At 42.3% G+C, this 27,246-nt stretch overlaps 1 protein-coding gene across 4 annotated transcripts in view; it reads right to left on the bottom strand.

The window, feature by feature from the left end:
* Positions 1 to 27,246, bottom strand: part of LZTS2 (leucine zipper tumor suppressor 2) — a 166,085-nt gene that overhangs the window by 16,308 nt on the left and 122,531 nt on the right. Inside the window, exon 1 of one of the 4 annotated variants that reach the window (XM_069753736.1) lies at positions 23,810 to 23,981. The exons of the other annotated variants lie outside the window; for them this stretch is intronic. The gene's annotated coding sequence lies outside the window, so the exon portion shown is untranslated. Of the gene's footprint in view, positions 1 to 23,809; positions 23,982 to 27,246 lie in introns of those variants that run through there. 4 annotated transcript variants of the gene reach the window in all.

Here is a 27,246-nt window from a genome sequence, read left to right as displayed (position 1 = left end):
ACAGCCTGACCGGAGAATCGTAATAGTGTGTACAGTCCATTCATTCGGTACAGGACTGGTTGTCTCATGAGACATTTATGGCACATCCTGTGGATAGGTAACTCTTCTCCAACAACAAAGATGGGAAAAATAGGAATTATTATAGCTTTGGAACAAAAGCCTGTGTTCTTTATCTGTTACTACCACAGGTTTGGTAAAAAAAAAATCTAAATAAATAAAAAAGCCAAAGCTCTAGAAAACTAGCATAGAAAGACAGATAATATTGTCTAGTAGTAAACTATGCATCCCCTACATCAAAATTATGGTTTCCAACTGATGGACGGATAGTGTGGTCTACTACTCAAAAAATATATTAGTCCGCCAGTCCAAAGCTAGAAATATTTAGGTTTTAGTCGTTTCCTGCAAGCTGGATCTTGGTTAAATCTGAAATATTGAAGACATTACACGGATTCATGTAACCAGTAGGTGTTTTTTGACTTGTATTCTCTCTCTTGCATGTAACAATAGACATCCAGCCATATTTAGCAGCGAGAAATCGGACCTCAAAAAATGTTATCACTCTATAAAAGGTTGCAATACATATAAAGGAATGTGAACTGCAGATCAACAGTCAGACACCTCTATAAATCTCTTAACCAAACCGGAAAATTGGATTTCCAGAAATATCCTAGTTACCAGACTATGCAGTTGCTACAAGAGCCAAAGTAAATGGAAATAACTGAGCAGAAAAATTATCTAAAGAAGAAAGATTTATTAAGGGTCTAAAACCGGTCCATATAAAAAGAAACAATAATAGGTTACATAACCGGTAAATTTCCAGAGTTTTATATCTGCATAGGAAGATCTTCCATAGCCTGGGTTGCCTGTATGGATGGTGAACAGCCTTGAACACACTGCTGCTTTGCAGGAGTAGAGACAACAAATTAATGTCAATTAGCCGGACATCCAATTCCTGATGCTAAAGACTGCGGACCGTGGTATAAACACAAGTCTGACAGGTATTTTAGAACAACAAGGGGTGAATGACGGCCCTTTTTCCATTCATACGTGCACATCCATTTATCACTTGAGCAGAATTTCAATTAATTTTACTGATAACACTGGCACAATGTAAGCAACGTTTCAGGCCCTTCTTCAGGCTTTAGCTAGTTTCACTGAAAATACGCTTTCCCAACTCCATTCACGTGAGGGGAGAAAGTTATTGCCAGACACGTCTGGTGGCAGCTTATCATCTGAGGGAACTAAATAAGCATGGGGAATTTAATGGGAGAGAAAGTGCAGTGCTCAGCAGCAACTGATCAACCGATCAGTAGCGTAGTTCCGTTCTATACGTTGCTTACATTCAGCCCTGCTAGAGCCCATATTGGCTGACCAGGGGCCTGCCAGGAGTTGCACCCCCACTGATCTCAAATTGATGACCTACAGTAAAGACCAAAAGTTTGGACACACCTTCTCATTTAAAGATTTTTCTGTATTTTCATGACTATGAAAATTGTACATTCACACTGAAGGCATCAAACTTTTGGTCTGTACTGTATATATAGTTCTTCTTAATGTAAAGGTACCTTCACACTGAACGATATCGCTAGCGATCCGTGACGTTGCAGCGTCCTGGCTAGCGATATCGTTCAGTTTGACAGGCAGCAGCGATCAGGATCCTGCTGTGATATCGCTGGTCGGAGCAGAAAGTCCAGAACTTTATTTCGTCGCTGGACTCCCCGTAGACATCGCTGAATCGGCGTGTGTGACACCGATTCAGCGATGTCTTCACTGGTAACCAGGGTAAACATCGGGTTACTAAGCGCAGGGCCGCACTTAGTAACCCGATGTTTACCCTGGTTACCAGCGTAAACGTTAAAAAAAAAAAAAACACTACATACTTACCTTCCGGTGTCTGTCCCCCGGCGCTGTGCTTCTCTGCACTGTGAACGCCGGCCAGCCGGAAAGCACAGCGGTGACGTCACCGCTGTGCTTTCCGGCTGGCGCTCACAGTCAGTGCAGAGAAGCACAGCGCCGGGGGACAGACACCGGAAGGTAAGTATGTAGTGTTTTTTTTTTTTTTTTTTTACTTTTACGCTGGTAACCAGGGTAAACATCGGGTTACTAAGCGCGGCCCTGCGCTTAGTAACCCGATGTTTACCCTGGTTACCAGGGGACCGGCATCATTGGTCGCTGGAGAGCTGTCTATGTGACAGCTCTCCAGCGACCAAACAGCAACGCTGCAGCGATCGGGATCGTTATCTGGATCGCTGCAGCGTCGCTAAATGTGACGGGACCTTAAGTCCAGGACAACACCTTAAAAAAATAAGTTTATCAAGGCTTTTGCATTTTAATGTCCTATATATCTGCAGGTAAGAAATAGTTCTATATCATTTGTAAAATGATTCTTCCCATTACATTTTGGCTTTCGTCATCTGACATCTTGGCTATGCAGCTCAATGCATAAACCAGCAAGTACTGTAGAAACGTGTTCTCTATCCCAGGTCACCAAAATCTAATGTGTACAAGTTGTGACTCTTCGGAGCACTACTACTACTGTGCATGTGCATCTTACAAATCCTAAGGGGGCTCATTCACACGTCAGTTAGGCTAGCTTCATATTTGCGATTAAGTCCGCAGCGTATCATCCTCAACCGCAAATGCATGCAAAAATGCATGCAAATTTCTGATAACGCAGCATTTTTTATCCGCATCAGCTTACACATGATGTTAAAAAAAACGCAGCATTTGCATGCGTTTTTACATGTGTTTGCGCTTTTTATACGCATGCGTTTGATATTTCCAGGAGGGTGTGTTTTTAATGGGCGTGTCTAAATCAGTTCCTGGACATGCGCAGTCCGAAGTATGCAAGCACATCAAACGGATGCGTACGCAAAGATATGTGTACACATGCGTTCCCTTAGACAGTAATGCGTTTTTTTGCCGCATTCATTGCGCTAACAAGCGCATACGTTTCTAGGCGGCAAATTGATGCCTCTAAAACTACTACATGTAGCGTTTACCGCGCCAAGCCGCAGACAATGAAACGACGCATGCGTCGTCAAATGCGGCAAAACGTAACCAATCGCAGACACCTGCATCCCTAATGTTAAAGATAGGAACACCCGACGCATGTGGAAAATTGCGGCACAAACGCTGCGGACCCAACCGCAAATGTGAAACCAGCCTTATTCATGGACAAGTGCTATCCGGTTTTCTTTGCTCAAGGAAAGCACTTACACCTATCACAGTCTATGGGACCTTTCACGTGTCTGTGACTTTTTGCAGACTGAGTGGCCCGTGCAAAATTGTGGAGACCTGTTGGATATGGATCCGACTGTCAGGTCAATTAGACAATGAAAGTCTATGGGTCTGGGGAAAAAATTGGACAGTACTTGGAAGCCATCTGTGATAGATAGTGAGAAGGTGAAGAAACTTTTTTTTGTCATCAGAGAAGAAAAAATGATCAAACTCTGAAAATCACTTTTGAAAAACCAGTCCGCTTTTCACATACGTGAAAAAAACAAAATCTGAATGGGGCCTAAGGTACCTACTAGTTGATGAGCGAATATACTCGTTACTCGAGATTTCCCGAGCACGCTCAGATGTCCACAGAGTATTTTTTAGTGCACAGAGATTTAGTTTTCATCGCCGCAGCTGAATGATTTACAGCTACTAGCCAGCATAAGTACATGTGGGGGTTGCCTGGTTGATAGGGAATCCCCACATGTAATCAAGCTGGCTAAGAGATGTAAATCATTCAGCTGCTTTTGCGAAGAAAACTAAATCTCCGAGCACTAAAAAATACTCGGAGGACTCCCGTGCGTGCTTGGGAAATCTCGAGTAGCGAGTATATTCGCTCATCACTAGTACCTACTACTAGCTGGATACAATTCATGACCGATAGGCCTACATGACCTCTCTATAAAGAACTGGCAGGGACAAAAGTTAACTACAAACAAACCACAAATTCAACAAGATATGTGGGAATATGGTCGATCTTGATAGCGTCTGTGTCTACTTCCTGGAAAGCTGGAACATATCAGGTTGTAAAGTTCTATCGAAATCCAGTTGTATCCCGTCTCTTCTTCTTGGCCATTAATCTTCTTCATTAAACATTGAGCCGCTGTCTAACTTTTCCATCTGATTCCCTCACTAATCCCCCTCCGACTTCTCTCCTTTCATGTCTTCAGATTCCATGGTTCCTCTGACCTCACGGCTGCTTTGAATAGGGATTTATTTTCCCCCTTTTTTTTTCGTTTGTTACTGTCTTTTTGAATGTTGCCAGGAGTTCAAGAAGCCTTGCGTGACTAGCTCACAATTGTGGAAACACTAGACGCCAAGCCTTGCCTTCTACTAATGAAAACCTTTGCTGCCAATGACAGTGAGCTGAGAAATAACACAGCCTACTTCAACACAGAGCTCTTGATAGCAAACACCTGCCGATTGCTCCAAGGGCAACTGAGCCATTCTTCTCTTCTGTTCTCACCTCTGGAGCAAGGTCGCATAACACAAGCGAGGCGCTGATCCTGGGGCAAAACAAACAAGGGAGGGCATAGTACTCAACTACAATGTCATCTAGGAAGGTTGACTGTCTTTCTCAGGTTGCTACAGCAATATTCTTATTCTGCTCTATGAGGAGTCTAACTATAAGGTATTCAAACATATAGATCATTATTTATAATGTGTTCCCTACATTTTTGTTATTTGAAAAATGAACCCATAGTGGTTTTCATTTATTAAAAAAAAGGACCTTCTTACTACTATTCCATGCCTCTTAGCTTTCTCTTCTGGTTGGTGGCATCTGGTGACCACTACAACTTTCTAGGCCAGAAATGGTCATGTCGTCTGAGCTGTGGTCATGTGTCATCTGAGCTGGAAGAAACAGTCCACTATCTCGCTCTTCAAGTTTAGATAGCCCATAACCGCTGCAGCTAATGATTGGCTACACTGGTCATCTGACATCATCCGCTGAAAGAGGAAGCAAGGAGACTGGCAGTGAACAAGGGACGCAACACTGAGGAATTGCAGGGGTAAAGGTGGGTGAATGTGTTTTTTTTTTTTCAAGTATAGTACCTCAATAGGATTATTTTTAATATATTAAAAAGTAGTGGACAACCCCTTCAAGTTAGATTAGGGAAGAAGCTATCTGCATCTCCACACTCCCTCAAAGAGTAAATGATGTGTGGATCTAATGGGGTAAATTTTAGTTAACCGATCCTTTTAGAGGGGAAAATATTTGCCAATGATGGACTTTACTTCACTATATAACTAGTCAATGCTCAATTTAATATGCACAGTTACAAGCATACCCTAAAAAACACATTTCTTTAGCAGGGCTGTCAGAGGGAGCCCATTTTGGTGGAGTCGAAGTTGGTGTCATGGAAATTGAGGAGTCAGAGTCGAAGGTTTGGCTTACCAACTCCACAGCCCTGTTATTTAGTCTGGCCTTTCACCTTCCCTGTATCTCAATAGAATGTAAGCTTCCGAGCAGGGACCCTCACTCCTCTCCGTAGGTGTTGGACTATGTGAGCTTCGGAGCAGGGAGCCTCACTCCTCTCCGTAGGTGTTGGACTATGTGAGCTTCCGAGCAGGGACCCTCACTCCTCTCCGTAGGTGTTGGACTATGTGAGCTTCCGAGCAGGGACCCTCACTCCTCTCCGTAGGTGTTGGACTATGTGAGCTTCCGAGCAGGGACCCTCACTCCTCTCCGTAGGTGTTGGACTATGTGAGCTTCAGAGCAGGGAGCCTCACTCCTCTCCGTAGGTGTTGGACTATGTGTCACAGTGTAATGTCTTATCTTGTTTGCACAATTATCTGAAAGTGTTGCTGAATATGTTGGCACTATAGAAATAAAAATTATTATTATAGCTGTGACATCACCTATTCAGAGTGATGGATCATGTAATATCACCTGTGTATAAGAGTGTTACCTGTTATTGTAATCATGCCTGTGATGGTAATGAAACTTCTGAAAAGTCTTATGTGAAGAATAGTAAGTATGAATCTAAAATAGCCTTAGTGACCAGTGTGAAAGTAGTCAGATTACTATATTTTATGTATATTGTGACAGGGCAAAAAAAAAAACAATAGGTAGATTAAAAAAATATATATTTAACACAAAAACACGATTTAAACAATAGGTCATTTTCTGATGATACCTTCCCTTTAAATAGCTTATCCATAGCAGTAAATAGATTTGTGTCCTCTTCTGCAAAGTCAATCGGACCTATATTTCCAGGTATAATGGTTGGTAATCTATTGTGTTTTACACATTGATGATTGATCATATAACTGATGTTTTAAGGGGGTTTTACTTTATGCACTATTAGGTTAAAAGTGTAAGTTTATTTTTACACAACATATTGTCCCAACTGTAACCTGCCTTAAAAGGGCTTTAAAACACCAAAAAACATGGAACATATCCTCTACAATGTCAAAACGACTTTATGTGCATATGTTCCATCTTTTTCCTACTTCTTTTAATTGCTTTAATTCTCTTTAATCACTTGAGGCTTCGAAAGCCGTACAGAGGCTGAAAAGTGACCTACACATGCCTTCACGAGAAAAAGAAAGAAAAAAAAAAAAGGAGGCAGCAAAGGTGCCATAAGGCCACATTCACACGTTGAGCACTTGGTCAGTATTTGACATCAGGATTTGTAGCCAAAACCAGGAGTGGGTGATAAATACAGAACTGGTGCATATGTTTCTATTATACTTTTCCTCTAATTGTTCCACTCCTGGTTTTGGCATACAAATACTGATGCAAAATACTGACCAAATACTGGCCGTGGCCTAAAAGTCATCAAAGAAGACACTTTATGAAAAACACCTCTAGCTTTTTACTTGAGCTTTTTCCTATAGCAAAAATAATGAGGGTAGTCCGGCATCTAGAAGACATCCTCAGTCAGCTGCTGGACATAGTTGGATGGATTTTTACCGAACTGGAATAAAAGGTGCTCTTCTAATGGAAGGGTCCATCTGATGATGGATTGCATTTTTCCCCATTGTGGTTGTCCACCAGTTTATTCAAAACGGAAAAAAAACTACTAGTGATGAGCAAACGTTCTTGGATAAGGTGTAATCAGAGCATACTCAGGTGCTAACCGAGTGTCTTCGATCAATATGATTGAGACCCAGCGGCTGCATGTCTCGAAGTTGTTAGACAGCCGCAACACATGCAGGGATTGCCTAACAAACAGGCGCGGGATCTAGAACATATTTTTCGAGCACGTCGAAGTTAGCACACAATCATGCTCAGATAACACCTTATCCGAACACATTTGCTCATCACTATTCACTATTTGGAGAGCAACCAAATGTTGTATATTTATTACTGGGGTTTCAAGAAATTATCTTTCTATTGGACCTTTATATTTAAATTACATATTTGTCATTTGCATACAAGATGAGACAAAACAGAACCAATCTCCGGACCCCGGTCTTCACATTCACCATGTTATGGAGGTAGCTACTTCCAAAAACGAACGTCAGCATTTCTGGGAAAGGCTAATGTAGACACCAGAGTTACCGTATATTGATTTTTAATCTTTGTTAGACTTGTAGTAAGCAAGTGCCTACACATACTGTACATATTAAGCTTTTTTAAAAACAGTACTGATGAGTAAAGAGTGTTGCCAAGATTTACTATACACTTTTACCGTAACGTTCACTTTTTAATAAATGTAAATGCATGAGATTACATCAGCTTTTCACCTGTCATTTCCAGCTCTGAACCTTTTGAAGGATAACGCAAAGTGACATTTTGAGGATTCCCGCATTGCCCATATGGTGGTACCCTGCTGGCTATGTTCCCACAGAACCTTCTGGGATATGTTACCTCTGAGAGACGGAGGCATTTTCCAACAGGGCACTGATTATCCCACGCTTCTGCTCTAATAATTGCAAATTACAGTACAGTATACAAGTTCATATACTACATCATCACTCCTACTATGCTGGGTTATTCATTATGTGAATGTTTTATAGAGTTTTTATTTCGGTGAATAACTGTTGAACAAAAAAAATATAAATATATGATCCTCCAAATACTCTATGATGTAGAAGTAATTGGTCACAGGTCAGATCATGCCTAATTTCCATCTCCTTTTCTTTCCATCTGTTGTACAGAACAATGGCTATCATTCACACGTGTTGTTACAGGTGCGCTAGGCTAGCATTCAGGATAACATCTGCACTCCCATTAGCTGATTAGTGGCTACAAAGCCTTGGACCCGACGGGGGAAATCATGTATAAATTAATAAACATGCCATGTGATGTTCCCTGCAAAAATAGTCAACCCTTCCAAGCGTCATAGGAGAAAAATAACTGTGTTCTACAGTCATGCTCACCTTGTGCTTCCTGCTTTATCATTTCCTACAGCGCCACCATTCTCCCTCAGTTTCCTTCCGAAACAAGATTTAGGCAACAAGAGAACATCCCCAGCCCTTCCCCAACACCCAGCTGGATGAAAAATTTCCTGTCCTAACGCTAAGTCCTGCAATTGATACACACAAATGGATAAAAAAGGAAAAACTAGTTACCGTATATGGGTCCTATGGGATTTTCTCTTTGTTTACCTGTTCTGAAGCCACCCAACCAAGAAACCCTATATGTTTGCTGATTGTGAAGAGCATATGTAGATGTCCACTTGACAAAAAAAATGCTACCATCGTAGACCTTTTGGGGAAGTTCACAACATGTCTATTAACGGGTCAGTCCCAGAGAGAAGACCCACACCTATCTCCAAGCAAGCTGGACCTCTAGGTATGAAAATATTACTGGAGAGATCTCTATATTGACTCTCCTTACATTGATCAGCCATAACATAAGACCAGTATTGTCACCAAAATGGCTTTGTTCTATCAAGACATAGGGCCCAATTCATCAAGACTGGCATTGTTCACTTTGGTCTAGATGGTGGGGCGTATTGGGAGTCATAAGCTCCAGATTCATGAAGAAGTATGCACCTCCGTGTGCTACACCAGACATGTCATTCCAGTCAGGTACTGGAATGAGATTTCTGAAGTACAGAACGCCACCACTTGTGATGAATTAGACAAGCTGTGGCATCACGCCTCCTTCCCTCCACTCCTTGTAATGAATGACAGTCTGCTCTCCTGGTATTCATGTCTCACACTGCAGTAATGGGCAACCTCTTGATTTTCTCTTACTTTTCTTGTATGTAGAGAAACTATTCTTTCAGTGAAATATTTCATGCTTACATGTCTTAGCAGCAGCTGCCTGGCATTGGCAGCATTACATTGGCTGTACATCATCTCAGTACTTCCAAACATAGAGATACAAGAAATGCTGTGCTATGTGATGTGTGGGTTTCTAATCCATTAAAACACCATTTGGCAAAATTAAATGTGCGTTTAAAACCTGAGAACACAGCTTTTGAACAGGTCAAAGGTCTCAAAACAGTCTTCCGGGCCCTTATCCGGCTTGTAACACAGCTGGTGACCCAGACAGAGAAAACTGCTGCCTACGGTTCTCTGTAAGTGTATCATGTCCATACAAGATGCTATAAGGCAGGGGTGGGGAACCTCAGGCCCGCGGGCCATTTACGGCCCTGCTGATTCCAGGGACCCGCAGTGCTAGAGACGGCAGCTGTATTTTGCCAGCCCATTTCTTCTCTCTCTTTAAGCACGCGCACGCAATGGTCACTACTGAACGCCGAGGAAAGATTATGTCCTGGTAACAGAACCAGCATCAGGACGTACTTTGTGGGTGGAGTTAGTGAGCAATTTGTACGGCCCCCAAAGGACGGCCTAAATATCCAAATGGCCCTTGGAAGGAAAAAAAAGGAAAAAAAAATATTCCCCTCCCCTGCTATAAGGGATTAGTACATTATTCCTCTTGAATCAAACTTTGAAGATCTGTATATTACACATTTATAACTCTTGGAACTCATGTATATAAGGCTTAAATGTAGAAAGTCTTGTACCCTGTGGAGCCCTGGTAAACACCCCACTGTTTATGCCCTTTCACAAAAGCCCGTCACATATATTTGTAGGAAACAAGCAGCATTTGTGCTAATAATGCCATTCCAGAGACACACACAGTAAACCTGTGTGTCTTAATTGCTTTCACACCTCTCTACATGACTGTCTAGTGCTAACATTTACTACTCCAACTGTCTGATTGCTGGTGAAAGGCTATGTAAGAAGTGTCATGGCGTCAACAGGCACAACGTGCGAAAAAGGTGTGCCAAGTGCTCAGACGTGTCGGCGCACCCCAATGTCCATGCTGTAGGAAGGAACAGGGATTTACATGAGAACGGAGATACGTCAAAGGCCTCATTCATACAACAGTATTTTCCACATTCGAGAAAACCAGACCAATTTTTTTTGTCGGAATTTCTTGTACATGGAGAAAATACCAAAGTGTGAATAAGGCCTCATGTGTAATCCAGCCATAGAGCTGGAGGAAAAGGTCCGCATGGACTGCACACAGAACCCCAATAGGTAGAGTGCCAGAGAACATGACCTATTTTTTACAGGGTCTACATGCAAAAAAAAAAATTTACAGCACGCAGTATTCTTCAACGTTTTATGGACGAGAATAATGCACGTAATGTGAAGGCAGCTTCTGCATCCGTCAGCGATGCGAAAAAGTGCAAGGAACTGCACATTGGACCAGCCACAGATACAAAAGGCATACGGGACTGGCCCGTACGACAGTCTGAACCTGGCCATAACCAAACAGAAAAGACTCGGAACGGTCACCAGAATTGTCCACAAGGCCACACTATCAGTATATAATTTGGATGGTACAATCCCGGGCAACTAAAGTGAGATATAATGGCCAATAGGGCTAACATCCTATACTAGAGCCAATGATCGAGGACGGGAAATTGCAAACCAACCAGAAATTATTTCCCAGTTGTCATCGGTCACATCCGTCAGTATGTCAAGAGAAAATAGGAGGAGTTGTATTCCAGCATAATATCAGAGCATTGTTTTTAGTCCTCCATAATGAACCTATAAGGGCATCTGCCTTCAACTTCTGGCTCAGATTTGCTTTATTTGTGACCTACATGAATCAGGACGGCTCTTTAATATATTTATCTGCTGTTTATCACTACGAAAATCCATACCTAAAATGGGCATATAAATGGCCTCAAGACCCGCTATAAAAAAAAATTAAAATAAATAAAATAAAGACTTCTAAAAACAAACCTGCTCCGGTCGTTTCTCATGGAAAACATTCAAAACATTATGCAAGTCTAATTGACTAAAGGATGATAATGTTACGTGCCAACGTGTGGGGTATAAATAGCAGCAGGGATCTCAGACTGCAGAAATACATGTGAAAAACAAACAAAAAAAACAACAACCCTCCAAAAAAACAAGGTGTAAAAAATATCATCTTAAACCTTAGTTCCCCTGGTCTTATCACATATTGGCACACTGCGGCTAGTCATTCCAGAATCTGCTGGGCACACATTTGTATGGCCATTAATATATTTGATGTAACTGAATCACGTGTATTTTTAGCGTTGTTGGAGATGGATGTCCAGCAGCAACTGTGAAGTACCTAGAGCCCAATCTTATGCCAGCACTATAAGTGCTAGAACAACCACCTGTACTCAGCTTCAGAGCAGAGGTGTAATTGATGTAAAGCTCCGGGGCCTCAAAGTAACATCAGTACCAGGGGCCACATCCACCACTGGTGTCTTTCTACCTGGTATCTTCTATTCCTCCGGGCAGTGATCGTGTGCATTCATGATGACCACCCCATCCACTGTTAATGGGAGCAAGGTGGGACCCATAGAAGTGAATGGAGAGGTGGTCACACATGTGCACTTCTACTATACTGAGACCAGGGTTGACTTTTTATTTTTTTCTGGACAATTTATCGAAAAATCAGACAATATTTTTTTTACAAACACACTAGAAAACCATCATAAATCATTATAATTATGAGAGCTGCATGTCTACATCCCAATAGTCTGCTATGAAGACATTGGCTGAATTCACTGTAAACTGTTGAGTAAAAATAATCTGTACAAGTTCCTGCAGCTTCCAAAAAAATCACAGACATCTTAAATTTTTCTTACAAACAGGGCAAAAAAGTGACCTATTTTTACTGACTGTCCTGGAATTTCTAGACGGTTTGCAACCCTGATTTAGACTGCCGTTGTCATAATTAGTGTGGATGTGATAGGTTGGAGTCCCAGCAATAATGTATTGATCAGCAAGGCTGTGGGTAGGTGCAAAATGTTGGTGTAATAAGGAAGACGGACTAGGGACACGGACTAGGGAAGGGTTGCTGTCTCATAGCTGATAAGAGACGGACAAACACTTTCAATTCTCTCAGCCACTGACCCTAAAGCACCACATGTACCTTAGATGGACGATCTTTTGGGCCGGCAGCTACTTCTTCCATATACCGGAGCGCTCGCTACTGTGCTCTCTATGAAAAAGCTACTGCCAGACATCCCCGACGGTGGCTTTTCTCAGGGAATGTAAAAAGATCAGTAGTCTGAAAGTGCACATGCTGGATCATTATCTCCTCCGCCATCATTTGTTGGGTGTTGCCATACACATTAGACAGCCGGCCGAACCCATCATCGATATCGGCGAGTTCAGCCGACATTAGTCTACTGTATATGGCAGGCCACATACACATTAGATGAAAGTCAACTGAACCTCCCCGACCTTGGTGGACCATCCAACCACCTGATGAGTATGGAGGCCTCCTGACTCTTCCCTGACAGGCAAGAGAAAGATCGGGCAATTGGAATTTCAACATCTGATCATTTTGATGTTACTGGAAGTTGCTCCCCTTTATCCTCTCTCCCCATTGAAACAACATGAGCTGATCGCCCATTGTACTGGGGAGTCAGGATAGAGGACGGTCTGCTGAACAAGCATTTGGCCAGCAGCTATCTCATGTATGGCCAGCAGTTATCAACGCTTGGCAGAAAAAGCCCAGGCCTCAGCATTTCTGTAGAGCTTGTGAGGTTCAGAGAGGACGGGAAATAATAGCTCTGCTTTTGTCTCCAGATTTTTCGTTCTGCTGCCTGCATAAAGGAAAGGAAATACTAGCTGCACAACCTGACAGTGTCTGGATTTAACAAGCATTCACTCGGTATAGCAACACAGATTGAGCACAGTCAACACTTGCAAAAGTTTATTTCCCCCCACTGTGACGCAGTGGTAGAAATTTACTGCCGATTTAATGATGGCAGTGAAACAAACTAATGTCAAGTCTTCTGTAGGGTGGGCTAATACAGCACTACATGGAACGATCATGTTCCTCTGCACTATGTGGCGGCACGTGACATAATATGAATGCAGGGCGCTGTATGCTGCTGTACAAGCTCATGGCTCCGACACGTTCATGGATCCAACGGCTGCGGAAATTTTCATAAACATTTGTGAACGTCAATAGTAAATTATTTAAATAAGCCAATTCCTACATGTATTTCAGTGCTTCGAGTTCAGAAATGCAAAATGGTAAGCAAGTCAGTAATGGTAGGGGTTGCCAGGTGCTCCAAGACAGTAGCAAGGTCCTGCAGTAAGTGGTCTTTGGACGTTATGGTGGCAAGCACACCCTCATGGTCAAACCACGGCATAAATAGAATAAAAGGACCTCATCAAAATCAAGTAGGTCATTGATGGGGATAGATGTTAAAGGAGTTGTTCTACCTTGGACTTTTATGGAAGGTCCCACATGTATCTTCGGAAAGGGGGCCCATTTTGCACTGTCAACAATGGAGAACTGACGGCGCAAGCACATCTCTGTCTTCTCGCTTGTATGGGGGTTCCAAAAATGGCCGAGAAAGCAAAAATTTCCATTCGTGTGTGTGCATATGTATACATATTTAGTTTTATTTGTTTTAAACAGCGGCACGCATATGAGGCCATCTCTCCAGTTTGCCTGTCACATCATTAAAATTTCTCCTCCTTGAAATCATGTGGTAAATAAGAAATGGGGACCCCTATTTTAGTGATTGGCAGGGGTCCCAGTAGTGTGGTGTAAACAGGATTGTGGACGCAACAATGCAGACAATGAGAAAACAAAGGCAAATTAACCAACACTTATTTATTTAATTTATACAACAACTAAAGAGGTGACTATGGAACAATATCAATGAATATAAAAAAAACAACAAAAAATTATGAAAATACTGTAAATTTGACTACGCGGAATATTTATACAATACTAACCGCACACTCCTTTTCCTATTACAACTAAACACTAGTATCACCCGTTCTGCCGTTAAGCCGCAAGCCCCGGATCTAAGAGTCACTTTGCACACCCTTCTTGCTGGCCGGCTCCTTCTCCTGAAGCATGGTCCCGGTCCCTGGTCTTTGTACTGTAAGTCTACACTGGAGATTATAGCTCACAGGTACGTCCCTCTTCAGCGACCTGGTGGTCTTCCTTTCGGCTTGGCTCTGCTAACTCGGTGTGGTCTGCCAGCTCCGGGTCACCAAGTCTGGTCTCTTGGTTCCTTCACTTGGGTCTGATCTCTCTGTTCCTTTACTAAGATTTGCTCTCTCGTAATGGCGGCTATAAGCCAACTCCACGGCTCACACATCTGTTGTGCTACACGTCCAGGCATTGACTGCCCCTCTTCACCGCCCTCCCGAACCTTTTATAATTATTAACTGCACCACAGATACCACCTGACCTGGTGCTTCCTTCTACCTATCCCCCTCAGGAACCTTTTAAGTCATCTAAAAGTTCCTGCTGATGTGGCTCTACAATCTACAACAGTTTGTAGGAAAACCCCTTTACCATAGCAACTACAATACAAAGTATAAGTCAATGATAACTATATGCATTTTTTCTTACTTTTCTACATTTATTTTCGGATAGGATTAATAATCCAGAACACATATATACAACACACATAGTCGTACCCTTGGCTGCCTATTTCCACATGACTGAAGCGCTAGATTGAGTCACACAACAAATCCCACCTGATTGATCACAGATCACATTTCATTGCCTCAGGACAAAAAAAAAAAGAAAGTAACATAAGAAACACAAAAGTGAGAGAAAGTGACCAAGTGGAACATCCTTCCTCATAACTAATCTATAAACCTCTGTTACTTTTATGCACACACTCCATTAATCATGGTGGAAACAAGCTGTTTATGTGAAGCCACTCTTCCATATACAGCTATGGACGAGGCCCTTATATAGGTGTCCTCTTCTCCCGAGTGCACAGATCAGGGTTTTATTCCCAGACATTAAGAAGCACGAGCACATTAAAGGGGTTTAAAAAACTGTAATACTGTATAATGCATTCATCTTTCTAATATAGTCTGTATTTATAGTCTGTGTTCAATTTTATTACTATTTAAAAGATCTCTGTTTGTGGTCAGTGAATGGAAATTAATAATGTATTCCTGAGGTTACAAAGTGTAGGGATAAAAGGGCTAGGGCTCAGAGAAAAAACCTAATAGGGTCTAATCCAGTTAACATTTTAGAGAATAAAAAGATTATGTTAACCTGGTTAGATGGTGTTCACACAACAAGTTTCAAGTATAAAATCCCAGCTCCTGCAGGTCCAGGGGTCTTCAGACCAGATACATATGTAAATGAAGTAATGGTGGATGGTCTGTGCTGCTGGTAAGTGGAAACGCAAGTCCCGGTCACACAAAATAGATTTGCGGTTTTTATTTTGTAGACACGTTTCTAGGTTTACACGCTTCTTCTGGACAAAATACCATTAGATGTTTGTTTTTTTTATCCTGAAGAAGTATGTAAACTTCGAAACGCATTTTGTGCTTGTCACCTATTTTTCGCGTGGAACATCCACAATTCTTTTCTTTACAAAGTGTAGAGAGACTCCTCTGGCAGTGGCTTATCTGAGAAAAACGGGGAGGGGGACACTTGAATTTAACATGGTTGATCCTTCTTGTCCCCGATATCAGTGGGGTCAGGCTTTAATTTGATGTGGGGTCTTAAGAGGTGATAAAGGAGTTAAGGGGTTTGTTGTCCAGTGAAAACAAGTTATCATTAACTATCCATTGGATAGGTGATGAAGCGCTGATCAGCGAGGGTCCGACTGCTGGGACCGATTGAGATCCTGGGGTTCAAATCCCACCAAGAACAACATCTGCAAGGAGTTTGTATGTTCTTCCTGTATTTGCGTGGGTTTCCGCAGGGTTCTCCGGTATCCCCCCCCACACTCCAAAGACATCCTGATAGGAAATCTAGATTGAGAGCACCATTGGGGACAGGGATAATGTCTATAAAGCACTGTAGATTTTGATAACGCTACATAAGGCTAAGTTCACATTTGCGTACATCTGCGCTGCGTATCATCTGCATATGCAAATGAATGCCAAAACGCATGCAAACGCATGTTTACGCAGTGTTTTTTTTATATGCATCAGCTTATGCATGGCGGAAAAAAAACGCTGCATGTGCATGCGTTTGTGTGCCTGTGTTTGCGTTTTTTTATGCACACGCATTTGATATTTCCAGGAGGGCGTGTCTCAATCAGTTCCTGGACATGCGCAGTCCGAAGTACGCAAGCGCATCGAACGCATGCGTACACAAAGACATGATTACGCATGCGTTCCCATAGACAGTAATGCGCTTTTTAACGCACTTCTCCGCATGTGCATGCCTGCGCATTTTTAACTTAGTTTTCACACCTCCAAAAGTGGCCGGACCCCGCCGCACACCTCGAAACGATGCATGCGTACGCATCCGCAAGCAAACGCATGTCCATGCGCACATCATGTTAAAAGGATAGGTACGCATGCGGATGAAACACAGGGCGCACAGACACATGTGAAACCAGCCTAAGCAGATCGGTGTGGGTGCTAGTGATTGGACTTCCCCCATCAAAAAGTTATCACCTACTCCGTGGATAGGTGATAACTTGTTTTCACCAGGCAACATCTTTAGTGACTTGCCCTTTGCATCAGGAATATTGTTTTTTTTTCTCATCTTACATATTAAATATTAATATTCTGATCTTTTATAATATTATTTCTTTATTATCACTTTAGACAGAAATTCAATAATATTAGTAAGGTCTAATATGCGCATTAAAATGACACCACCCTTGGTGGACCGCCCATCCACCACGGCTGTGTACCATTGTACTGGCCTAAAAATAGCATTAAAGTAAAAGCAGATTGTTTGTATGCAAAGAGCTGCAAAAAAAAACAAAAAAACCCCATGCTGAAAATAACCCCCCCTAACTCCATGGCTACTCCTATAATAGCAGCACATACACAGGATTAATTACGCTCATGCTTGTGTAATGCAAATGATTCATGACCGGGTCACCTAAACCTAACACCAGCGGGTGATATCCATGTATACTCACTGCTAGACAAGTTGTTCCTGCGCCACAAAGAAGCAGCGCAAAGTAAAATCTCTTCAACTTATATAAGCAACAAGGCTGCGCTCTACGAAATATGATCTTGGTCCACAAATATGGGCCTCATGTGTCAAACAGTTCAGGTGCTGATAGCAGCTAGTTAACATCATGCATATGTGGATTATCAATGCCCGATCGTATTTTAATGTAATGCCAAACGGTAGGCGATCAGTTGAAAATCCAGGAAACTGCTTTAAATAGGGACCTGTCACCAGGTCAAAAGTGTCCAGTTTTTGAAATTATTTTATTTTCGCTGTTTCAGAGTATCATTTTTTACACCCCCATCTCTTCCCTGACTATGCGTTTCCAGAGATAAGGGCCTGTATATTTAGCACTTATTTTTATGGTCTTTAACATGGAGGTGTGGTGCACAGGGTCCTCTGGGGTGTGTCTCAGGGTCCCCTGGGGTGTGTCGCGCAGGGTCCCCTGGGGTGTGTCGCGCAGGGTCCCCTGGGGTGTGGCGCGCAGGGTCCCCTGGGGTGTGGCGCGCAGGGTCCCCTGGGGTGTGGCGCGCAGGGTCCCCTGGGGTGTGGCGCGCAGGGTCCTCTGGGATGTGTCTCAGGGTCCACTGGGGTGTGGCGCGCAGGGTCCCCTGGGGTGTGGCGCGCAGGGTCCCCTGGGGTGTGGCGCGCAGGGTCCCCTGGGGTGTGGCGCGCAGGGTCCTCTGGGATGTGTCTCAGGGTCCACTGGGGTGTGGCGCGCAGGGTCCCCTGGGGTGTGGCGCGCAGGGTCCCCTGGGGTGTGGCGCGCAGGGTCCCCTGGGGTGTGGCGCGCAGGGTCCTCTGGGGAGTGGCGCACAGGGTCCTCCGGGGTGTGGCGCGCAGGGTCCTCCGGGGTGTGTCTTTAGGCTGCTCTACATTATTACCCTGTGAACCACGCTCCCTCGCAAAGGCCATAAAAATTACCACTAAATATAAAAGGTCCATAGTTCTGGAACAATAGAGCAGATTTTAAAAAAATGGAATACTCTGTGAAGCAACAGGAAAAAAATACGTGCAAAAACTGGCCACTTTTGACCTGCAGACAGGTCCTCTTTGAAGGAGTATTCTCATATATCTATTTATTTACATACAAGCCAACTGTCCTGAATTTGCTGGATCTGTCCCATTCTTTTAGAAACATTCTTGGCATATTTGTAGGGTCCTGGGCGAAAATGGACAAGAATAATGAATCCTTAAAGAAGCCCTCCTCCTATCAAAGTTATTATCCTTTTAATATATTGCAGTCCTCATATTATATAGCACAATGTACTTAAAATTTCTTATTTTCCTTTCTACACAGTCAATTTTTTTCCATTAGGTCTATGACATCATCACGTGATTAAACACAGACTAACTGAATCCTTCTAAGTTCTATGTAGAATCTATGTAGAATCAGGAAGTCTCTTTTCTCTCCATGAGTCATCATTAGAACTACAATTCTACATCGCAGCAAACAAAATCCCTGGCAGGGGGGAGGAAATACGCAGCTGGGTCAGGCATTGAAAAGAAGCTGAGAGGAAATTGCAGAGATGTAGAATTGTAGTTCTAATGATGACTCATGCAAAAACTAGGAGGGAGGAGGAGGGCCTCTTTAAATTGCTAACACCGATGTATTTATCTATCCATCTAACCAAAACATTCTAATATATATGACTTCTCTCTCATATCGATCATTTATCTATCATGTCTACGTAATATTTAGCATCTAATATCTCTCTATCTATCAATCTGTCAAATGGCAGGCTTAATAGGATAAAAAACTGTACATTTTTAGAACATGAAATAAAGATTTTTGGGGCATAATTTGGGATATTAAACACTTTCATTTAGTCTCTGCAGCAGTAAAATACATGTGGCTATATAGAGATGGATGACGTTCCCTTTCCAGCAGTGCTGCAGTGAGTCATTATTATTATTTATTATTATTATTATACATTTTTATAGCGCCATTTATTCCAAGGTGAGGTGTCATCCTCACCCCTGGCTCTCATCCTTTCATCCTCAAGCATGGGGGTTTTTTTTGTTGTTTTTTTTCAGAGCCCTCATGTTGGGTCTGGGATAGAACAAAGTGGATGATTACAATCATGTCACATGGCTACTCAAATATCCCCAAATAACAGCACAACATGAAGCATAACAGCAGAGGAGCATGTCAGGTCTCAAAAAAAGGTGTCAGGAGACGGCTTCCTCCATTACAATAATGCAAGGTCAAGAAAAAAAAAAAAAGAATTGTTTTAGAAACAGGGAATTCCAGCAATCCCTGAGGTTCAGCTGCAAAACCAATCTGCAGAAATATCATTTGAGAGCATTCAGGGCCGGGACGTGGGGAGAGAGTCCGGTACATAACAGGAAATGTTCATCAAGACGCAGCAAGAGACTTCAACACACATTGTTTAAAATTTCAAATAAATACAATATAACGCGGTCAGCGTCGGACTGGAGCACCTTGGGCCCACCGGAGAAAATCATTCTTGGGCCCATCACGTAGCTACACAGAAATAAATACAAGACCACTAATTGTGCGGTAAAACACAATAATATCAGGGTATGAAATAAGGTAGTACAAATCTAAATGATATAGCAGGGGTTGGGGTAACCCACCTCATAGAATATAATGCAGCCCCCCCCCCCATAGAATATAATGTAGCCCCCCCATAGGGTATAATGCTGCTTCCGCCCCTTATAGAATATAATGTAGCCCCCACTGATGTCGATACAGCTGAATTTGAATGTGGCGTGTGCTATGGGGGGATCCCCTGGCGCCAGGCGGGCCCCCTGACTCACAGACCCCATAGCGGCCATGTGGTGTGCTGCTATTAGCGGCACGCCATTGTCCGGGGGCCTCTGAGGGAGCAGAGGCCCTAATCTGCCTGCCCCTAATGCTGGGAGGATAGTGGGCAGCTGCTGCAGGAATAGGCGGCTGCGGCTAACACTGCCCACGATTAATGTGAAATGAATATTCACTGCTCTCCACTTCCATGGGCGTGGGGAGCAGTGAACATTCATTTCTCTTTAGAAACACGCACAGGTTTTAGCTGCAGCAGCCAGCTTCTGCCACCTGTCACCTGCTGCTTCTCTGCTGCTCTACCGGCACCTGGCGCCCGACTCCTGGGCCACATAACAGCTCCAATGGACCCTTCCGTAAAAAGTAGCAATGTACGGTAATTGGATTTCTTTGGACATTGGCTCCACATTGCTCTCCAAAACGTATAATACACGTTTCCGCATTAGGCATGAGCTACATGGCAACTTGCCAAGAGAGCAGAATATGCCACTACTACATTACAATGGCATACAGCATCAGGGGCAGCAAGTCTTAAAAAAAAAAAAAAAAAAAAATCCAATTTTTTCCCCAACTTTTTGCAATTTGCCACTTACAGGTCGCAACGCAATCCCATACACTTGCATTAAGCGGCATACTTCAATCTTTGTCAGCGCAACTTGTGTCGCAGAAAACTCGTTGGGTTGCCCAAGTCTTATTTTTATGGCACTGCAATAATTATAAAACCCTGACATGACAAATTCCTCTCTGCTGCATCTGCCTATGCACATGTGATAGTCTCCCATCCAGCCCGCTGTAAAGTGCTGTTATTTTCCAGCGTTAATAACACGCATGAAAAGCCGCTCTTATTCTACTTTGACTTTCAGTCACTTTCATCAGTGACCTCAATACTGCAAAATAATGAACGCTGCAAACGTTTTATTCCCTGTGGCCATCTCAGACTACAGTAGCCTAATTAAAATCATACATGACCTCAAATATGGGATTTTTTTTTTTTCGTTACAGGGCAGATGTGAAAGTGTGTTATAAAAGGGAAGGCAGGAAATCGCTTTCCCACAAATCTGGCCATTGGTTTGGAGCAGAAAGGGCCTGGATAACATATAAATCTGATCCATTGCTGCACAGCAGCTCCGGGAACGTGCTTTGAACTAAATCGGCCATTGGCTGCGGCTGCCATCAAAAATAAAAATATGAAACAGGAGTCGAGGATTATTGATCCCACATGGCATCGAATGGACTCGCTGAACCATCATCATCCCAGGCTAATCTTATTTTACCAATTGCTTCCATTCTCTCATACACTTTCCAGTGACAGGAAGAAAGAGAAGAGATTATTTACAAATAACATTTCTATGTATTTGATAATAAAAGGTTCTAATAATAAACAGTCCAAGTATCTGCATGTATGTAACATAGTAACATAGTTAGTAAGGCCGAAAAAAGACATTTGTCCATCCAGTTCAGCCTATATTCCATCATAATAAATCCCCAGATCTACGTCCTTCTACAGAACCTAATAATTGTATGATACAATATTGTTCTGCTCCAGGAAGACATCCAGGCCTCTCTTGAACCCCTCGACTGAGTTCGCCATCACCACCTCCTCAGGCAAGCAATTCCAGATTCTCACTGTTGTATGTGCTGTTGTATGTTATGTATGTGCTGTTGTACGTTATGTATGTGCTGTTGTACGTTATGTATGTGCTGTTGTACGTTATGTATGTGCTGTTGCACGTTATGTATGTGCTGTTGTATGTTATGTATGTGCTGTTGCAGGTTATGTATGTGCTGTTGCATGTTATGTATGTGCTGTTGTATGTTATGCATGTGCTGTTGTATGTTATGTATGTGCTGTTGTATGTTATGTATGTGCTGTTGTACGTTATGTATGTACTGTTGTACGTTATGTATGTGCTGTTGTACGTTATGTATGTACTGTTGTACGTTATGTATGTGCTGTTGTATGTTATGTATGTGCTGTTGTACGTTATGTATGTGCTGTTGTACATTATGTATGTGCTGTTGTACGTTATGTATGTACTGTTGTACGTTATGTATGTGCTGTTGTACGTTATGTATGTACTGTTGTACGTTATGTATGTGCTGTTGTACGTTATGTATGTACTGTTGTACGTTATGTATGTGCTGTTGTATGTTATGTATGTGCTGTTGTATGTTATGTATGTGCTGTTGTACGTTATGTATGTGCTGTTGTACGTTATGTATGTACTGTTGTACGTTATATATGTGCTGTTGTACGTTATGTATGTGCTGTTGTACGTTATGTATGTACTGTTGTACGTTATGTATGTGCTGTTGTACGTTATGTATGTGCTGTTGTACCTTTCCGTCCTGATGGGTACAACTTGTCGCGGTGGGATGGCTTTTATCCTTTTTGCATCAAAATAGCGAAGTATGCTGTATTATCAAAATAGCGAAGTATGCTGTATTATTTACATGTCTTTGTACCAGTTACTGATTTACTTGCTGCAGGGTATACGCTCATTGTTGTTCTTTTTCTTGGGGTTTTGTCTATGAAATGACCACAGTGTGAACGTACTCTTACACTTCGCACATATGCCAGTTTATAGTCCAGCTCAGTTTTTTTAGATTGCGTGTATGCGCAGCCAAATCCTCCGAGACGACCATCCAACATTGCATTGGAAAGTGGTCTTCTAGGTGAGGGTGGTCTTCTCAAAGAATATTACCAGCAAAGAAATTACAAAGTGGAAATTAAAATCCGTCACAGGTCTGGAGAAGGTGGTCTTCTCAAAGGGTCGGTCTTTTGGAGAGATTTTCCTATATATGCATTGAGGCATACAAACAGGTGTTATGGACAAAGAGCTTACAATCTAATTGGCAGGTGTCGGTTTTCGAGACAAAAGAATCTCATATCCTGCAATCTAATCTGTGTAATCTGTCAGGCAGCGCTAATAACATTACATTGGTGATACAAAACAGCCTAATCTTCAGATACAATCTGCAACAGTGGATACACAGACCAGACACATGGCTGGAGGGGGGTAAAGGGAGATCCAACAAGTCACTTTTCCTTGACCTAGTATTTAGATTTAGGGTTAAAAACTTCGCCCTACGGGAAAGATAATCTAGCAGTGGCATTGATCTAGCCTGTCAGTGTGATATCATGAAGTGTAATCTTTACAGTGGCCAAATATATCAGGATATAACAATCATAAAGGGAAATGACCCACTCAGCTCTGCTACATCTGTTCTATTATCCACAAGTGCCCATCTAAAAGACACTCGGGATAGTCCATAGACCCCCTCATTCATACTCCCAATATTAGTTTTGGGATGAGCAAAATAGTCTCCTCTTATAAAGAAAGCGCTGGAACCTTAAACTCCGGGGTCCAGACTGGAAACTTGAGACATGAAAGTACTTTCTAATAAGTGATCTCCCAAGTACATATGTAAAGGAGTCACATTTTCCGAGCCCAGCTGTCGGAATGAGACTTTCTTTGTCTCATGGTTCTTTTTTTGTTTTCTTAAAAGCTGTGAAGTTTGTTTTAAAAAGAAAATAAAATAAAATAAAGAAAGTCTCAGTGTCAAAGATTCCGCCATAAATATCCGGAAAATCTGTGTCTGGAGATGGACAGGGAAAATGCAGACATTAGCGCAGACTGCAGGACACTACCCCCATTCAGTGCCATTCTGGCCACCCTGTGCATGCAATGTGCTCCTACCTTGCTTTTCTTCCTCCATGGTCTCCAAGATTTTGGAATTTATAGACTGCTCCCCAATGATCATGTACAGTGCTGTACGGTCTCCCCTATTAGCAGACACACTTTCCTCCAGATAGCAAAGTCTTTGGCTCAGGTTCTTGCTAAACTGATCAAGTTTGAAAATGCTGCTCTCCTCCCTCCCTGCTGTCTGACTCCCACCCCCATCCTCCTGTCAGGACTACCCCCTCCTCCATGGATTGACTGGATATCCAGCCCACTGCCTGGATCTGTCCCTTCAGTGGCCTCAGAGGAGAGAAAAGACAGACAGGCTACCAGGACTAGTCAGTGACCACCAACAGTCAGGCAACTGCAGCCCACAAATACAGCTTTTGTATCATTAGCTGACCCAAACAACTTCAGATCTGCACCAGCCGTATACGCACAATACCGCCCGGTGAGAAATGTGTGGCCAGCCATCAACTAAAGGACATTATAAGCTCAGAATCTAGTACAGACAGGGGCGCTAACATTTTTTTGCTTTTTTTTGCATGTATGCTTAAAATATTTTACAGCTTACAATGTACCGAACGACGGAAGATGATAAGTCTTTATATATACAGTACTGTGCAAAAAGTTTTATGCAGGTGTGAAAAAAATGCAGCAAAGTAAGGCTATGTTCACATGTCCAGTAGTCATCCTTTAGAACGGACTCAACAGCAATCCGTTCACAAAAAAAATTTGCACAACATGGGTGTTTGTCCGGCTTAAAAAAAAAATAAAAGGATTTCAAATGATTCATCTTCTTTTTTTTTTAACATTGAAGTCTATGGAAGACATTAATTAGCCGTCCTTTTCTGAAAAGGATTTGATTTTTGCCAACTGGATCAATTTCAAATGGAAGAAAACAGACGGCAATTTAACGAATGCTAAACCAAAAAACAAAAAAATTAGGTAATATCAACCTTTCTTAGACTGACAAAAAAGTTGTGGACAACTTTTTTTGTTAACAGATTGCTGCTATTCTAACGGATCATTACTGAACATGTGAATAAAGCTTAAGAATGCTTTAAAAAAATAAAGATTTGAGAGACCTAAGTGGTTGATACTTTTTAATGGCTAAGTGAAAAGATGGTAATTGCAAATTGCAAGCTTTCGAGACTACTCCGGTCCTTTCGTCAGGCATAGAAGAGACCTGAGTAGTCTCGAAAACTCAACTTAACACAAAGGTGGACGTTACAATTTTCCACAATGTCTTCGTATGTTGATACAGGAAAGAAATATATCTTGGTACCGTGTTAGCCAGTAGATAGAAAAATATTACATTAAAAGGTATCGACCACTGAGGACTCTCAATTCTAAATATTTTGGTATGTTGAAGTATTAATATTTCCTTTCACTGGAAGTAGAAGGCCAAGGATGAATCCTGAAGAACAACCGCATAGTGTTATTCCTCATCTCCAAACTTTACAGCTGGCGCAATGCAGTCGGGCAGGTGACGTTCTCCCGGCATTCACCAAACCCGAACTCGCCCATCAGACCCCAGATAAAGAAGTGTGATCCATCACTGCCCAGAACACACTTCCTCTGCTCCAGAATCCAGAGGCTTGGGATTGTGCTTTGTTTTGTAAGGCCACGAAGCCCCCTCCTCACAGCTTTTGTACCAAAGGGGTCTTCACGCTCCAGTTATTGATTCAGCAGTGTTCGGTGACTTTTATGCACTATTTACCTTCGCACTCGGCAATCCTGCTCTGTATCATTACGTGGCCTCTAGTTTGTGTGGTTGTTGTGGTTACGAAACGCTTCCACTTGTCATCAGCCGAGCTCAGTGACTGCCTGCAGCGGTCGACGTGATGAGGTCAACATGAAGTCAGAGCTGCAGCCCAAATCCTGAGACTAGAAAAACCGCAAGAGCCGGCGCCAGACCCAGAGGTTTTGTTAGATTACATGATATGAAATGTTTGGGGTCCCCTTTAATGATCAGTTAAAATGAAGGGGGACGGAGAAAACTCCACTGAAAGGGAAAAGCAATTAAATCATTGGATCCACCCAATTAATTAAGGAGGTGAATGTCTCTTCGTGCACATTTCGATTTGCTTATGCTCCACAAACTAAAATCTATGTCATCCAAAAACTGGCCACATCGTGTTTTAGAAAAATGGTGTTGTGGCCCAAAAAGAATAAAAAAGTTCAATTTTTGTTCAAATACTACATTTAGTTATTCTGTAAGGCAGGAAATCGTCAAAAAGCCCATGATAAATTCCCAAAAAAGAGGTCGTATCAGGAGGAGAACCTCTACAAATCTTCAGCACAGTGCAGGGAAAACAGTTGTTCAGGGAAATCGGTGTAAGGCTATGTTCACACATTGTGTTTTTGTTGCGTGTTTTTTACGCAGGCAGAACCTTCACTCTTGGCAGTAAAGAAACTGCATCCAAAAAGCATGTCTTGCTGCAAATCAGGCACATTTGTCTCTTGTGCATGCTGATAAAAGTTTAGTGCCCCCCAAAAAAAACATAATGCAACTTCCTGAGTTTTCTGCAACAAAAACGCAGCAAAATTTGATACCGGCGTTTCACTTTTTTTGCTGCATTTTTGCACTTTCTCATTGCTTTCTATGGATGAAAAAATGCTGCAACAATTCTGAAAGAAGTGACATGCTACAAAAAACGCTGACGTTTTCCATTTCTGAAAGCTCGTAGCTTTTGCTGGTACTGTAAAATGCAGCTTAAAATTTGCATGCAAAATATCAACATGTGAACACAGCCTAAATCCAACATGCTATAATACCATGATGGTGATTAAACGGCACTATCACTATAATAAGGGCTATTTTATGTAAGAATTAGTTGGAACATGCGATCATGTACATTATGGTTGTGCCAATACTGGCGCCTGGGAATAATTAAACTGCAAATGGAATTTACATATTTATTAGTGTTCATAGTTTAGCCTGGCATCTTAGCGGCTTAATGTTCCACTTATGTAATTGTAATTACCCTGCGTATTATGAAGGACGGCAGCGCTAGATAAATATTGATGAGAATAATGAATAACTGGGAGGATGTGCGGTCAGTTCTACTTACACAGCAGCGCGGTGATATTGCAGTGCTCGGCATTACAAGGTGTTTTTAACGGTCATGATTTCTTCTAGGTTAGGGTCACATATACGGAAAAAAAACTGCGCTAGAGATGGTTAGTGCTGCTGTGTCTCTGGCTGGGGGGCAGAATCCTGAAAACCATGAAAGGGTGAAATTCAGCCCCCAAACCAAAAGGCCCTTCCTTTTCATGTAACAACTTTTCAATCCAATCAGACCAATTATTCTTCGGTGGTTTGAAAAGTCTTTGTGAGGATCCTAGATGTCATTATCGTGGGAGGAGTGCGGTAATGTTATATGAACAATGCCCCTCAGGAAAGGTACGCAGATTAACTCCATTCCAGAAGTAAGGATGCTCCTTACAAC

This window comes from Ranitomeya imitator, chromosome 2 (genome assembly GCF_032444005.1).
Source record: "Ranitomeya imitator isolate aRanImi1 chromosome 2, aRanImi1.pri, whole genome shotgun sequence".
Taxonomy (NCBI): Eukaryota; Metazoa; Chordata; class Amphibia; order Anura; family Dendrobatidae; genus Ranitomeya; species Ranitomeya imitator.
The sequence above is the reverse complement of the archived record's forward strand: the minus strand, read 5'-3'. Positions and strand labels throughout refer to the sequence as shown.